The sequence below is a fragment of the Stegodyphus dumicola genome, chromosome 3 (assembly GCF_044657685.1).
Source record: "Stegodyphus dumicola isolate Sdum_Otavi_A_Nest chromosome 3, ASM4465768v1".
Classification (NCBI taxonomy): Eukaryota; Metazoa; Arthropoda; class Arachnida; order Araneae; family Eresidae; genus Stegodyphus; species Stegodyphus dumicola.
The window spans coordinates 189,895,009-189,913,092 of NC_140770.1; the positions used below are offsets into that span (position 1 = coordinate 189,895,009).

General features: G+C 32.9%; 1 protein-coding gene across 3 annotated transcripts in view; it reads right to left on the bottom strand.

The window, feature by feature from the left end:
• The window catches only part of LOC118185412 (nephrin-like), a 1,505,573-nt gene that overhangs the window by 876,464 nt on the left and 611,025 nt on the right, over positions 1-18,084 (bottom strand). The gene's annotated exons all lie outside the window — the stretch shown is intronic.

Consider the following 18,084-nt stretch of genomic DNA (forward strand, 5'->3'; position numbering starts at 1 on the left):
GTTAAAAATTGCTGTTTGTAAGTCCTTAGATAAATACCACTCTAAAATATTTCTACATGCCGTATTTTAAAGATAAATGATACTAAATAGAAAACTATTCATTCTTAAGAGCCCTCTGGAGTTTCGCCGCAACTGGCTTTATTACTTATTGACATTAATGCTTCATGCTGTGAGTAGTTTCCGAATATATTGATATATATAGGTCGCAAAGAAGAGTATAGTCAAGCTGAGCTGAAGTTTTAAAGCACATTTGATATTGCAATTCCAAAACTTATTTTTAACACCAAGTAAAAACAATTATACTAAACTAAAGCAGTTAAATTATACGCGAAACAATCTACTGGAATAACTACAAAATAAATAAATATATATATATATATATATAACGAAAGCAAGATTAGAGAAGTACTGTTGTAGGAACACTGAGACGTAGAATCGTAGGACTGTTGTTTGGCGTAGAACGTAGATCCATACTAGAGAGGAAATTTGGCAGCCGAGTAATGTAAAATTTTCTTTTCATTTAAACTGAAATTTGTAGCCACAATCACTTGCCTCTCTAACCATGCCTATTCAAGAGCATTTATATATTTTATATTATTGCCTTAAGAGCACAGCGAATTTGTATCCAAGCAGCGCAGAAGTTCAAGCTAAAAAGTGCGCAGTTATTCAGCAAGGAATTTCACCAAGAGGGAGGTTTGGGTTTAGGTTAGAAAAACGTCAGTTCTCAAGAGTTCAGTTTCCGAAATAGCTACGTCATTAGCGTTACGCAAGCTCTGTGGCCTAGATTAACCTAGAAATGGCGCAGTCCAGAAATGCTGTTACTTTTAGAATAGAGAAACGAAACACCAAAGTTAAAAATGAGGAATGAAGAAGCTATTAATAAATTAAATTATAAAGCTGATTTACATAATTTTATATCTTACATATTATGATGGTCAAAATTTTATGATCTACATTTTTCTTCATTAGCTACTGCTTTAACGCTTTTTCTGTAAAATAGCTTCTCTATTTTTATACCTTTTCGTACTTGAAGGGGTGATATGTAAGTGAAATAAAGAATACGCAAAAGATTAAATTAGAAGCGTAAACTAATTCTCGTTCTCTATTCTAAAAATAGTAATCTCTCTCTGCACTGCATCATTTTGAGATTAATCCATGTCATATGATTCTTACATAATTCTGATGATATAAATGGATCTAAAACTCAAACAGCCAATAATAATTTTACAGTAGTATTAATTCTCCAATAAAAATGAATTGAGTACCAAAACTAACTCTCTGAATAAAGGTTTCACCATGAACATAACGCACTCGCTCGCTACTCTTCGGGGGCGTAGCTGGATTGCTGTCTACTGCTTCGTTCTTGCTGCAACGTTATCAAAAATTTAAACCTCTTGAAACAGGCACAAGTAATGTGCTAACTTGTTTGTGGCCTGAACACTTTTGCGGAAATAAAATAAAAGATTTTATCTGCCTCAGCTGCCCGATTCCTATTCATTGTAGATCAGCATTTCAGTTTTCTACGTATGTCTTTTTCTCTTTTTTACCATATATTATCTATAGCTATCTATCTACCAATATATATATATATATATATATATATGCGTGTGTGTGTGTAAATTAAAGTAAAGTAAAAAGAACAAACGATAATTGTAAATCTTCAAATGTATTTTTTTTCTCTTGTAACACATTTCATTGAAACTTATTTTGCTTATAGTAATATTTTTACGGAACCACAGTATTTAAGCGGCTTTTTATTGTATGAACTAATTTTTTTCTTTTAACCATATATATATATATATATATAGTATATATATAAACTGCATTGTTTTTTGTAAAAGCACTATCATGGTTTCCTCTATCTGTCCTTAAACTTGGAACTGATTATTATCTTTAATAGTAAGGAAATCTCTCTTCAAACTGTTCGTTTTTTGCCTTTCATACAATTCCGTGTCTTGCGAAACATTTTGAATAACTACCATAGATAGTTTCTACTGATAATATAGATTGGTTAAATTACTAACATTGATACTTTCGACAATAAAGGTAAATTTCAAATGTAAAGCAAACTACACTATGCTTCAGAAGAAGAGCAGCAAAAAACTTCAAATGATTTTGCCTTGTGATAATTAAAACTGATTTGTAATTAAAGTGGTCACGCACTAACATTGAAACCATTTAACGGTTTAAAGTAAGCATACGGCATTGGAGTATGTTTGCATAGTATAAAAGTGAAGAAGCTCAAGTGTGACTGATGAAGCAATAAACAGAGTGTGACAGATTGATGGATGAATTCTGCTAGCTTTTAAACTTTGCGCTCCAAGTAAGTTGTTATTTAAAGATTAAAGAAAGAGAAAGAAATCCTTCCAAATATATAGCTGCGATAATTAATCGAAGAATCGATGAAAACACCTCGTTTACGTCTGTGCGTGAAGCATTAACATGTTTCAGATTAAATAATTAAATTTCCAGCGTGGCTATTCTAGAAATAAAGCGAAGCTAATTCACGCCATCCGTTATGCACCTCCTTTCAGGAAACACACAGTTTTCAAAGTAAATCAGTTCTGCACGTACTTTTTGTGATGCAAAATCTTTGAATTTACTCATTGTACGAAAACTAGGCACAGTTTCATATAACAGTATTTTTATACTTAAATTCCATGTAATAAGGTATTTAGATTTGCAACACATAGCATGAATGCGAAGTTGGCGAATATAAAACGGGGTTTGTTAATCAGGGGAGACACAAGACAATAACAAAAAAAATCTGTTATTAAACTGTTCTGTTATATTAGCAATATCTTCTACATTTCGCTGTGCGAAAAACGCATATTGGTTAATGTCCCACCAACTTATTAAAATAGTAGGGTTGCTTATGATCAGGAAATACGTATGCACAATTTTAAATGCTTAGTAAGGTTCGCTGTTCTCGATCAAGGTCAACCAGCAAGATGACGTCAACGCCCTTGACTTGTAAGTCTTACCAGATAGATAAGATATAAGATATATCACTGTCTCGAACCTAGGAAATTAAAAGGAAAGGCTTTGAATAGCATAACTTTTTCTGACTACTGACCTTCGTCAGCATATCATTTGCTTATTGCCAACCAGTTTATCGAATTTTATACCTGATTTCCTGTTATAATTTGTGCACTTTAAAGCTGTTTCCATATGACGTACTTAGGAGTTTAAATGTGGGTCTATGAAATGACTTAAAAATGTATTGTATTTTTTTTCTGAATTTTTTCAATAATGCTTATTAATCAATAAAAATCATTTAAAAGTAGTTACGTATCTCTAGTCAAAAAAGAAAAAAAATTGGTTGGAAGCAAAGGAAATACTTTTCTTCAGATAATGTTATTCGAAAATGCTTTCTCATTATTCACCATATTTGCAGTCTCTACTTTGTAGTTAAGTTGTTTCAAAATATTAATATTTTATGGATTCTCGTATGTGTTTATTAATGAATTGTAATGCTCGTATTAAAGTCTAAATGTAAACGTATGCCACTTTATTGTAATCATTTACATCTGTTTTAAAACTACAAGTCTGTTTACCTTAAATTGTAAAGCTGAAATTGTTTATTATAAAAATAATTTAATAACTGTTTATTACGCACAAAGAGACACACCCCACAAACATAGGGGAAAGTCGCTATCAATGAGCTATTTTTACAAAATGAGCCTTAAAATCGTCAAATTTAGCAGTTTTACAGTTTGTTCATGTTAATATAACTATTACTTTCCATACTGCGCATATCTAGAAATAGACGTTATAATTATAAAATGTGCAAAAATTATTAGAAAAATAAAAATAGGTGCTACTGGCCCAACGAAGAAAATGAGTCGCCTTCATTAAACAAGGGAGTTTCTCTGAATGGGCCAGTAGCTATTTTATTTTTAATACAGTATCATCTTAAATACAAGTTAGTAAAATGTTTAAAAATATTTTGAGCGTGGTTCGTAAATATAAAATACTGTTTAGAAATTAACACATATCGCTATTTACAAGGAATCAGGATTTGTATTTTAGTTTAGTCTTTATAATCATAAAATAAGCCTAATGCGAAAATCTACGGAATAACATTTAATTTCCTTTATTAGAAACAGTTTAATGAAAATTAGAATTTGAGTGTAAATTGTAGTTAGGCTAGTATAAAAAGAAAAATGACCATGACTTGAAAACTTTCAAAGAGCATAAAATAACTATTAAGCTTACTATTAGTATTAAGCTATAAATCCTACACAAATCAATTTATCAATTATTCGTTCTTGATGAGTCCAGCTGCATTTTTCGCAATAATATATTTTGTTCCCCTTTCTACACTAGCGCACTTCTCATGAACTCACACTTTACAAGATAAGAACTAAATCATGTAGTCCTTGAAGTCATCCCAACGAATAATACAGAACCATGAATTCTCATTGGAATTGATAGGCCTGTTTACTGAAAGTAATGAAGGTCTAGAAGTTTCGTCTTTCCACATCTGTGGTCCCGATTCTACAAGGTTAACTAACATCAAAATCAGAGATGTGCGATAAAAAAACCCAAACTACTATCAGATCGCAAAATTGTATAGGGTATATCATAATTTTAATGTCTAGCTTGTGTTGGCTAAACTGTTTTAAATTCTCTAACAAGTTTGTATTGTTAAAAGTTCTTGCTGATGGCAAGATTTAGGGTTGTAATTTAGAACATAAAATGTTTTTCCTTTGTTATAATAAATACCCCAAGATGAGATTCTACCGTTATGTAAGCAACCGGTGGTGAGGAGCTCTCTCAGCAGAACGCCAACCCACTTAAACATTGCCGGAACAAATCAAACATTGCAAGATATTTATTGCAAGTGCTTAGCTGAGTACTGTGTAAGTATTGTCCATATTAAGGTAACATATGAGTGCAAATCATATGTTATATCTACAATTTTTTCATGAAGTGCAAAGGTATTTCCCGCTTTTAAAATTTTACAAGCACATGTGAAGTACGCGAGGTCCGTCTGCTAGGAAAATGGACGCCTTGGTGCAGAACTTTCTAAGAGAAACTGGTAGGTGTTTACGTTACACATAAGGTAATCAACCATAGACTCAGTTATACGCCTGGGATGGAAATCGGATCGAATTCCCAGCATTTAGCAGTCATAACCACAGGGCACTAGTGAGGCAAATTTAATATAAAGATTTATTGCACTAGCATGGGTAATGGGATTCTGTATACATGTTTTATAAAAATAACAGCTGCCTCTAATTAAATGTTATTATATTTCTGAAGAGATTAGATTCTATATCTTAGTTCTTAAAATCAAAGATTGTATTTAGAAATGAAATTTAGTTAACAAAAATGGTGTATATGATCTTACAGATTTTGATTCAAGACTAAATGAAATTTGTGTTACTGTAACGCTTTAAGATTATGTTTTCTTTCTTTCAAGCATACTACAAATTTATGCAGTGGAAACAAAAGTTTATTAAAATCAGATTAGAGATATCATTTAATATACTTTCAGAAATTATTAAAATAACATGCATATCTCATACAGGATTAAAAGTAATGTTTCTAGAAATTAATTAGCGGATCAAAATTCTTTTATTAACAACTGTATAAGGTTATAATACACTGCAGTGTAAATGAGAAAGTCATGCTAGTTAACTTTAAACCAACACAAAGGAATAAAAAAATATTTAGCTAATTAACTGAAAATGATACAGATATAAATAGTAAAATCAAAACAAAATCCTCTGACTTAATAAGTGATATTTCTGAGTCATTAGGATCATTGACGTGGAAAATAACTATGACATAAAGCATAATTATGCCGAATTGTTTCTGATCATTATTTGAGGATTAAGAATATCTAAGTAAGTACGTATATAGACAAAGTAATTTCAAATTTGTTACTATAATAATCCTTTAAATAAGGAAAATCTTAATTAAGATATTATATATATATATATATATATATATATATGTATATATATGTGTGTGTGTGCGTGTGTGTGTATTTAATATTTTAATGAGTAGTAGGAATCCGGTTGTAGGAATTTTAATTCAATTATTCTGAAATATATAAAGTTGCAAAATTATAATGAAAATATTAATAATAAATTAATAAATTAAGTAAAAAACATTATCATTTTTCAAGCCTTTTTCCATTAGTGCAAATCGCATAAGACTTTATAGCAAAATCAGTGAGGATTTTATAAAAATGAGAAGAAAAAGAAAAAATTGCTTCTTTTGGTGACTTAAGAAAAGCTATTAAATTGGTAGATTATTATTTTACTAATAATTATTAGGCAAAATTTCTTTAGAAGAATTGGCAAAATTTCTTTAGAAGAACTCATAATTTCTCATAATCCTGCTGAATTGCATGCGTTATGATTCTTTCGTAAAATTCCGCATATTATTTGAATAACATTACTCTAAATCGAAAACCATGACTATTCATACAAATTTTTCAGTGTGTTCAGGCGTAAGAGTATAAGACATTTCTTCTGCCTTCTTAGCTTATCTTCGTGGTCTACAGGTCAGAACTCTCGAAGCGTATTCGAGAGGTCCGTGCTTCAAATTCCCGCCAGGACATTGTTCATTTCTTCAGTTTCCTGACATCGAAAAAATTTTAATGACGCTACTGTGGCGCCCGAACTAAAAAAGGTGATAAATAATGATTATCCGCCACCAGGATCTGGCGATTGGGTCCCCTAATCCCCACTCGCTCTTTAAAAGGGCTAGTATATAAGGTATTTCCCCCGGCGTTCTTAGCATGCCTTCATGGTGTAATGGTCAGCATACTCGGAGCGTATTTCAAGAGGTGCGAGGTTCGAAGCCCTACGAGGGCACTGACTATTTTTCATGTTCCTGCATTGAAATAAACAATGTTTCTGTAAGGGTATCTTGGGTCTTCAATCGGTTATCACGAAACATGCGATAACAAACTGCCAAACGGGCAGGGCATCTGGAGGAGAACTTTCACAGGAAATGTGGCTCGTATTTACCCACAAGGACAACAAAAGAAATGCCCATGCATCCAGTCTGTTGGAGTGTTTAAAAGTCGTATAGAATTACTAGTACTCAACGATCTTGTTCTCTCGACTTTCGGTGGCTTCGCAAGATTATATGCAACAGTCACTTGAAATTATGCAAATATGCATGATTTTCACTCACAGTTATTGGTTGTCATTTGCTCGATATATTAATGGAATGGGCGAGATAATTTTTCCCAACTGAGAAAACAGGTGCTAAGGATTTTTAAGGGAAACTGGTTCCGAACTATGTAGCATATGGGAGACAGCACGAAGATCTTACGCTACTATCCTATTAGCTGGAAACATAATGAAATTTTCAGAAACTGGAAGCCCCCATTAGCTGGAAATAAAATGAAATTTTCTCAAATAGGAAAGTGTTTTTTGCGAATTTTGGCTCCAAGGTAAAATATAGTTCTACAATTATAATACATTAGATAAAATGACACCAGTTTTATATATCGAAAACTCTCATGTGAACACAATTTTCTACTATACAGCCTATTGCAAATTTGGAATTAATACCTCGGTCAATTTGTTTCGTCTGGAAGTCAAACTTCTTGTATTTTTATTTTCCATAACAGGTATAAAACGTTTACAAATATAAATATATAGGAACCGGAAAAGCTTACTTAGATTTCGTTATTTGTGGAAAATCATATTTTTATTAATTTGACAACTCCAAAACAGGAATATATTTGTCATTTAAAACACTTCTTTATTTTTGCTGTAATTCATTTAAACTTGTTTCCTTGGAATATTCTAACTTAATTAACTGATTCCTCAAAGGAAAAAATCATCAAATTTAACATCAGAAACTGCAAATTTTGAAATTAAATATCTTGGACACTTTCGTCATTTAAAACACTTTTCAGTTATTCGAAGTATATGACTACAACCAACGACTGAAAAAAGAAAAGAAAACCAGGTAAAGCTATTTAGGCCGAGTATATTATAATGGGTGAGTATATACAAATATATATGTCATAATAAAAGCACAAGGAAAAGACGGAACACTGTAGATGCGTGATTAGACCCATATTGAAGAAGATTTTGATTGCGTAGTATGCTAGTAATGCTAACTTGGTAATATCTAAAGAACTTGGCAGTCGAGGCAGTTTTAATTTCATTTTTATTTGCAACTGATATTTGTGGCCACAATCACTTGGCACTCTAGTCGTGCCTTTCCACAGAAAATTTACATTTTTTATATTGTTGAGATAGAAAGCAAGCCAGCGAAATTACATCTTCGCACAGTAGAGAGCAAAAGCTGAAGTGCGTAGTTATGAAAGATGGAAGCACGCGAAGAGAAAAGTTTTGATTTACAACGGCAGTTTCAGTTCCAAATTATTACGTCATCAGAGCTGCGCCGATCATAGAGTGATCTAGAAATGGCGCAATGCAGAGAAGTTATTACGATTTTAGAATAGAGAGGAAGAATTAATGTTTATAGTTATATTATAATTCTGATTCATATAATTTATCTTACATATCCCCCCCTTCAAAAAGGAAAAGGCGTAGTGACAGAGAAGCCTTTTTAAAGAGAAAGAGTTAAAGCACTAGCAAATGTAAAAAAAAAAAAAAAAAAAAAAAAAAAGCATAAATCATAAAATTTTTGCCCTGTAAAGTATAATTTATAAATATCAATATTTTTAAATAAAATTTTAATTTTTAGAGTCCTATTGAATTTTTCAGCATTTCAGTCCAAAAGTCTTTTTGTTTGAGAGTTCACATAATCATAAATCTTCAGGGAAGGTTCTTGATATCACAGAATGTCACAAAATAAACTTTTACATAATCATTACTTATAATTAAATGTAATGCACATAAATATTTATGATACTTATTTCTATACTGATAAATTAGAATTTAAGATCATAAATAATAGGATTAAGATTTTCAGAATTTATGGTTTCACCGTTATCATCTTTCATTTACAATTCCTGATTTTACCTGGAACCAAACTGGTAGCCTCGCAATACTTCTAAACAAACCATATCCATCAATAGGGCTGTCCTCTTGAGCTAACCAGTGTTGTTCTCTGCACTAGTGGCCCAGGGTGCCTAGGCAGTCTACTTGATAAGGCCTCCGTTCCTTGCATTAAGGTAACTGGCCTTTGAGAACTGCACCAATACATTCCATAATAAAAAATATATATAATAATAATAAGAAGAATATAAAAAATTTACACACACACTCATAAAATGAGAGCTTCCACCATTATCTTACTTGAAGAGGGGTGAAGGGAACAAATGTACAGAGGTAATTACAGGCGTCTGCTTAGGAACCCAGAACTCCCTCGACATACACTATACTTAACATACAATCACCAATAAATTTTACATGCATTTACCATAATTTCATATTACGTATCTGTAATAATTTCACTTATTTTTTACACCTACTTCATTTTTAGAATAATTATAAAATTTGTATTCAAAATTCTCAACAAAATTTCAAAAACATAAAAACTTATCTTAATATCCTTCCCTATGAATAATTTAAATAGCTTAAAATTAATTACTTAATTTGCTCACACACAATTATGAAAAATTAGAAAAATTAATGAACAAGAATTTCAGATTTTCTCAAAACAAATTGCAGAAATTTTAACCAAAGTGGAAATGAAAACTATAGAATTCGCAGCACATTAAATAATTTAGTTCCTGAGCTAGGTTCACAAGAATGTAATAAATTTTAAGCTGTTGAAAAAGCGGAAGTGCAAATAATTTTTTGTCGCACATACTTGCAAACACTAACTCAGATCGACCTTGAACTCGCTGTAATGCTTAATTCCTAAACGGTTATTCACTGATGATTTCCTTTTCACTAGGCATTCGAACTTCTCAATTTATCGAGAGATTACTTTCAATCTGTAAACACTACGCGTGATTTTTTTTTGAAGCACTTGCAAAACACCACAGCAGAAGAATGATCTATTATTTTTTAAACACTGAAAGAACTAATTTGATGATTAACTTCTTTCACATTATCTTGGATTTATCACAAAACGATGATTTGAGCTGAACTCAATTTTCCATTGAAGTTTCAGGCTGCAGGAAACTATCCTACCGGCTTAATTGTCATAATAAAAGCAAAGGAAAAGACGGAACACTGTAGATGCGTGATTAGACCCATATTGAAGAAGATTTTGATTGCGTAGTATGCTAGTAATGTTAACTTGGTAATATCTAAAGAACTTGGCAGTCGAGGCAGTTTTAATTCCATTTTTATTTGCAACTGATATTTGTGGCCACAATCACTTGGCACTCTAGTCGTGCCTTTCCACAGAAGATTTACATTTTTTATATTGTTGAGATAGAAAGCAAGCCAGTGAAATTACATCTTAGCACAGTAGAGAGCAAAAGCTGAAGTGCGTAGTTATGAAAGAAGGAAACACGCGAAGAGAAAAGTTTTGATTTAAAACGGCAGTTTCAGTTCCAAATTATTACGTCATCAGAGCTGCGCCGATCATAGAGTGATCTAGAAATGACGCAATGGAGAGAAGTTATTACGATTTTAGAATTGAGAGGAAGAATTAATGTTTATAGTTATATTATAATTCTGATTCATATAATTTATCTTACATATATATATATATAAATTTTTAATGCTGCCGATTGCAGAAAAAAAGGAGTTGCACGACCAGATGTTACAACATCCATATATACACAAAATATCAACGGTCTGCAACTGCTTTTGAGTTTTGCTACATACATACGTATGCCGTAGAGACGTCAATAAAAAAATCCATTTTGAAACAACTTTAAATCCATTTTTCAATCCGTTTTGGAAAAACGAATTCTTAATTATGTCTGTATATACAGACAACACACAAACAAATCGTCCGAATAGATTTGGGAACGGCCTAAATGGATATTTCTTTTGAAGTGTGATACTCTATTTTTTGTGTTTACAATACTTCTTTTTATTTCTTACGAAGAACTAAATATGCATACTAAGCAAAGCAAACAGCCATGCAACATAATTTAGCATTCAATATTTTATAAAATTTTAATAATGAAACTTGACTCAAATAGCGTTGCAAGGAAGCAATAATAAAATACATTCTAAAAAGACAGCATCTTTAGATGTAGACAATTTTTCCGATTTTTATATATAAACCTGTATGGTTTATGAACTCTTAATTTAAAATTCCATTTAAACTTTTCTAAAAAATATGTTTTCAAATCAGTCTGTAAGAATAGAATTGGTTATAAATTAGACTGTCTTTTTTCAGGACGTTATTAAATTTCTCTTTTAGTGTCTCCCTTTGCAAATTACTAAGCAACCTGTAAATTTGAAACTTTTATATCATTTATGCACTGCTTGATCCCTCTACTCAGTCAATGAAATCCAAGCAAAATATGACTGAATATTTTTTGTTAAGGAAAAAAAGCTTTGATTTAGTACTCTCGGAATAAAAATTTTCTTCTAAAATTATGCTGATCTAAAAATATGATTTTACCTGAATCAAAAAACGAAATAGCTTCATTATACATATATTATCATATCCAAAACTGTATGGCTGTGAGGAATACATTTGGTACTAAAAATTTAGACTTTTACTGAATATTTATTTTTATTCTTTGTTATTACCGCTTTGAATTTATGGGAAAAAAATTAAATTTTTGATATTCCTATTATTATTAAAGAACTTAAATATTCATTGACTAAGAGTTTGCTTGACATTATAAACGCAGCTAACGTAATGCTTTACTAGTGATAGGGAGCGTGTTTCATTGTAAATCTACAGACATTATGTATTACAAGGAGCGTGAAAGCCTACGTACTCTTTCCAAAATTTGAAATGCAGATCTTACAAATGCTAAAGCATGGAGAAATGCGGTTATTCTTTATATATTTCTCCAATTAAAGGGTGACTAGGAAGATGCAGAAAGCGGTCTGCAAAATACAGGTGATGACAAAGCTCTGGTCCATTGCATTTTAGTTAGGTCCTTACTGTAGAAAACATTTGGTACTTTTGAAGAGTGCAAAACAATTTTCCATATTTGGTATTCGGAATTATATCTTGCAGTTATTAACTTGACATGTTACTGCTTACACCACTCCTCTGGGTTCCACCTCGGTGTGGTGGAAGGGCGGCAACGTACATTCTTCAGGGAGGTGCGGCTGACGCACCCAAACCCCATCCAGACTTTGGTGTCAGTGTGTCTTGTATGAGCAGTTATAATGGACACTTTCTGGCATTCACAGTAGAACCCCAGCTGAGAGGGAGAGTCTAGTGCGGTGACGAATCGTAACGATGCAGCTGAGTTGGGAGTCAGAGGCTGTGTGATGCTTACTGAAGCTGATATCTTCTCGTCGGGGTTTACCTCAAAATGAAGTTAGTTCCAGTTAATCTAACCTTTTATGTTACCATTTGCGTGGCGGCAGTATGCATAAGGAAAATCGATATTTTCTTATAAGTTTACCACATATAAATAAATTGACATTTTTCCTTTTTTAGCAATTTGACAGATTTATATTAAAAAAAAGAAGCCTATGCACTCATGAACTTTTAATGAATAATAATTTTAATGCATAGTTTCTCTTTGGAGTGGTTGTTCTCTTCATATTAGATTGGAAAAGTTATATCCTAGGTTCAACATTTATGTAGAGTAAAATACCCACTAGAGACGCAAAGTCAAATATGCGAATGCATGAAAATATAGCATGCAATTTTTAGTCAATAATCATCTTCTTACGCTAAAATGCTATGAAATAATGGGTTTTACTGAATACTATCTAATATTCCATCTAATTATTCCTTTTTCTTGCATTAATGCGTCGCTTGAGCGTTTCAAAATAAAATTAAGATTTCAGAGTTTAAATAGCAATTGTATTTTGTAACAAAATAATATGTTTTGTTTAATAAAAAAAAAGTAATTTCTTGTGTTGATTTATATTTCAAACCATATTCTATAACATGTCCTTTTTAAGTTATACGTATGCAGATCTAGCTAACACGTATCACTAAATCACAGTTCCATATCATATGCTTCTAACAGGGTTACATGAACATTAAAAGTAAGTAATAAGAATATACAACTTTTGAAAAGGAATTAAAAATGCCTTTATGATTATGATTTGCATGGGAAAACATTCATATATAAAAAATATTAGATATCAATTTATCTAATGAAATTTTAATTCCAAAATAGGTTTCTTGACACGTGTCGTAACCCAAAAGATTGTCAGTTTGCCTGTTTAAATTAATAAATCATAATTAATTAATACTTATGAAAGTAATCAATAAAAACAGGAGATGGAGAATTTTATGCTCAATTAGTAGGCAAAGTCTGCACTTTTTATTCAATATTAGGAGCACTTTTTAAATGAAAAGATAAACCTTTTTTTCCTTCAACAAGAACAAAGAAAAATAAACGAGTTTTTTCTATAGTTTTTTTCTTTTCAGCGTATTCTTCCCAGATAATTTGCATAATGCAAATTGCACAAAATTAATATTAATAAGCTAGGTCTTCAAGGTTAATAAATTATACAACTGAGCTCGGTTAATAAGCAGGAATAAGAAAAGATAAAATATTTATACTATTTTCCCGTTCAAATTACTTTACTTTGCTTTATAACATTCCTAATTTTTATGGTACAGTATACATTCTTATAACATTCCTAATTTTTATGGTACAGTATACATTCTACAGATATATTTTACTTATGTCTGAAAAATTAAATTGTTCAGAATTTTGACTTGTGCTGGTACAATAAACAGGCATTATATTTGCTATTAGACTATCTCTATTTAAAAGCTGAGGGGTCATTAAAAATGTAAATGGTTTTTAAGAAAAGTTATCAGGTTCAATGTTCCTTCTAACCTTCTTCGGGAACATGCAAGGACCTGACTCGGAACAGAGAGCTTACTAAAGCTATGTTCAAAACTGTGGGAAGTAAACAGGATCCACAAGAAGGGTATACATAACCTTTTATTTTCTCTATTTACAATGACTTCCGTACTTCGGAATACACCGACCCGCTACTTGGGGTCAAAAACGTAAAAGTATAAAAATAAAACTAAACTCTAATTTAACTTTAGAATAATAAACGTGGAAGATTGGCCTTATATTAATAGGAGGCGTATGTAGTGCAGAGAACTGTGAACACTACAATACGTTTAAATTTATCAAGAGGATTAAAACCTCTGGCCTGGAAGGCAAACAGCAACTGCGTAACTTCTAAGGTAAGCGGCCTTCGTCGACTCACTGCTTCCTCTCTCTCGCTTGGCAAAAAGCCACAACTTAAATACTTGGCGTTCGCCAGACAAACTTTGCATAAAAACCTTAACGCTTATAATTCTGGCCGGAAGTAGAAAACAAGAAGTGATAGTAAAGATTTAAAATAAAATAAACGTTAGTAAAACTTAAGATCCTTACATACTTCCCGCCAGAGTTAATTAGTTTGAAACTGAGGTCTAAAACGACCTTGTTGAAAACTTTTAGCTCTAGAATCAAACGCGAGGCCAACCTTTTACAAACATTTTTTGCCAGAAACTAGAAATTTAAAAGAAAGAAATTTGTTTTTACAATAGCAGCTCCCAGGATACACAATTTTTTTTCATCTGTACTGCATCTAAACAGGAGCTCTTATTCTAATCTGGTTCCTTCCAGAGATCTGGAAGGAAAACTAGTTTAATGAAATGTTACACAATGAAATGGCAAGTAACATGTATAATTATATTTCACTTAACATTCTTATTTCATTCATGACTATTTTAATTATCTCTCCCCGTGCTCTCTGACATGTGTTGTAAAAGAACACCAAACACGAATGTGTTTCTGTCTACGTGTTCCACACTTCCTCCTACAATCAAAACAGTAACGTGTTAAAATTCAACATAACAAGACCTCTTAACACACCCTAATTTCAACTCTAAACCCTGAGGTACTATTCTGAAAGTGTCTAACTCTGAACTGTAGCGTCAGAGAGCCTAACTACATCATTCAACCTTTAACACCTATTCGCCATGCTTTAGTCTTTTTACAGTCACACGAATAAAAAAATTTTAACATTACTTTCACTTTTACCATATCACGGTATTTCTTAAAATTTAAAATAACAGTTCACATTGTATATAAGAACATATTAACATGCCGTTAATTTTACACATTTGAAAACATACATTAGTAGTACATTGTTAACTTCTATTCTTTTTAAGGCAAGTGCCAATTCTTTCTACATTGAAATACTAAATTTCCAAAAAGTCTTTCAGACTAAAACTTCTTTCTTGCTAGAATGTTTTAAATAAAATTTATACAATAACTTTTTACAATATTTAAGTCTTTACACAACCCTATTATACATCAACTTTAGTTTTACGCGCGAGTAATTGAAAAACATAATACCGAAATCGGTAACAACTCATTTCTCGCCCTTTTGGCGATAAAGGTAGACCTCGCATGAGGTAAAACTTCTTGAAATCTGCCACTTGCAGTAAGAATGAAAGATTAACTTAAGTTTGCAAAGTAACATAAAATTTTACTTATCTTTGTGATATTCGGACATCCTTTTCTGGGCCCAGTCTTTAAAGGTATTGCAGATAGTAGTTTGATTTATCCTCCTTCTTGTACGGGCTCGCCCTTCAGTGCCTTCCTCTGGATGCTTCCGTTTTTCACCAGTTCGGTCACCCTTGAATACCTTCTTTTTCTCCTCTGCTTGTGGTTTTGGCCGTTTGATGGCAGCTGGTCTTGGCGGAACCGGGAAACTTCTGTCGTGTTCCTGCTTGGACCTCGTTGCTGGCCGTTCAAATTTTCCTTCTAACTTTTCCTCCGCCGCTGATGGCCCTTCCGCAGTTCGGCGACATTTGCTGCGGAGAGTCCTGTCGGATGAGTAGATCTTCCGTTTTTGAGCCGGGTTATAGTTGCCGTCATTTCTCCTGGTTCTCTTCACATACGTCGTCCTTCTCCCTTCTTCATTCCGGGGGTGTTCGTGAACTCTCTTTTCTGGACGGTGGAACGGCTTCTTTTTCTTGCTACCTTCAATTTTTCCGCGGGGAAATTTTCTTTTCACCTGCTCCTGCCTCTTAATGGCTTGCCCTTGTACTTGTCGTTTTTCCACCTCTGGAGCTTGTGCCTGCGGTGTCTGCCGTGCCGGATCCTGCAAAAGATCTGAAAATATTTGCATTTTGTTACGATCGAAGTAGGGTTTGATTTGATCAATGTTTGCGGAGCAGGTTTCACCATTTCTGGCTTTTAACACTACTACAGCGTGAGTTATTTTTTCTATAACATATGGTCCTTCAAATCGTGGAAAAAATTTGGCAGTTTTATCTTCTGGTGCTGAAGAAAGTGAATGCTTAATTTTTAAAACTTCATCCCCTACTTTATAAGTTACTCCCCGTCGTTTCAAATCATAATAGAGCTTCTGTTTTCTTTGTGCTACTTCCGTATTCTTCTTTGCTTCTTTTATTAGTTTTTCTATATCACCCATTTTAAATTCTGGGGCTCTTTGTTGCACATAAAATAATTTATCTAACGGCGTTATAATCGTTCTGCCTAGAAATAACTCAGCAGGAGTTTTGCCCGTTGTATCATGTTTTGCGGGCCTAAGGGCGAAAGCAAATTCATTGACATAGTTATCCCAGCTTTTATGAAAATTTTTAACATAACTACGGATAATTTTCACTATATTTCTATTGACCCGTTCCGCTATATTTGATTGCGGCCGATACGGGACCATTTTTAAATGACGTATGCCCAGTTTTTGGCACATGTCTTCAAATATATTACTTACAAATTGAGGACCATTATCCGATATAACTTTTAGGGGCGCCCCGTATTTTAAAATATATTTATTTAAAATAGAATCAGTAACTAATTTCGAGGAGGCTCGTTTTAAGGGAACAATTTCGGTCCATTTATTAAAATGATCAAACATAACAAGGAGATAGCGACTTTTATTTAACTGACTTTTTGGGAAAGGGCCCAATAAACCGATGCCAATTATTTCATTCGGAAATTCGGATTTAATACTATTTAGAAACCCGGCCGGGCGGAAATTAATATAATTAACTACTTGACATGTTGGGCAGGACTGGACATACGCCCTTGTTAACTTTTGCAGTTCAGGAAAATAGACTGCCTCGCGTACGCGTTTGATAGTTTTTCGAATACCAGCATGAGAAGCTAAAGGGCTGTCATGGAGCTCCTGCAGGATATTTAATCTAAGACTAGCTGGGATAACAGGTCGAAATTCGTTGTTGGAATTCGTAGTTTTTGTATAGAATAATAGACCATCTATTAGTTCGTAATGGGCTGCCCTATTTCTTATCGCCACAATATCTTGGTGGCTAAAATTTTCAGGATCCTTCAATTACTCATAAATGCTTCCAAACTCAGGATCCTTACCCAGTTCGGTTATTACAGTTTCTCGGGAATTTATTGTACATGCTGTGAGCATTGCCACCTTTACGGTATTACCTTGTTCATCTATTTTAATTCTTGATAGGGCATCTGCTACGATATTTTCCTTTCCGGGGGTATGCTTGATTACCAGATTATATTCTTGCAGCTTGAGTGCCCATCTTATTAACCTTGGGGATAAATTTTTCCCTGAGTACAATCTAGTTACCGCCGCATGATCAGAGTACACTGTTATCGGCGCCTTTCCAAAATAGACTCGGAACTTTTGCACAGCTAACAGGACTGCAAGTGCCTCTCTCTCGGTCGCGGAATAGTTTCTTTGTGTTTGATTTAAAGTTCGGCTAAAAAATGCCACGGGCTGCTGATTTTGCGAAAGTACCGCTCCTACCGCATAATCCGAAGCATCCGCTGAAATTTCTAAATTCTCATCCTTTTCAGGAAATTTCAACACAGGGGCTTGCGTTAATGCTTGCTTTAATTTTTCGAACGCACTATTGGCTTCGGCCGTCCACGAGAATCTTGCCTTTTTCCTTTTTAATTTTAACAATGGTTCAGCAATAGCTGCAAAGTCTTTTATAAAGGACTATGAACAAAGTCCTAGAAAAGAAGAGAGCATCTTCGCCGTGTTTGGAGTCGGATACTTTTGTACAGCAATTATTTTTGATTCGTCTGTCTCGATTCCTTTCTGAGAT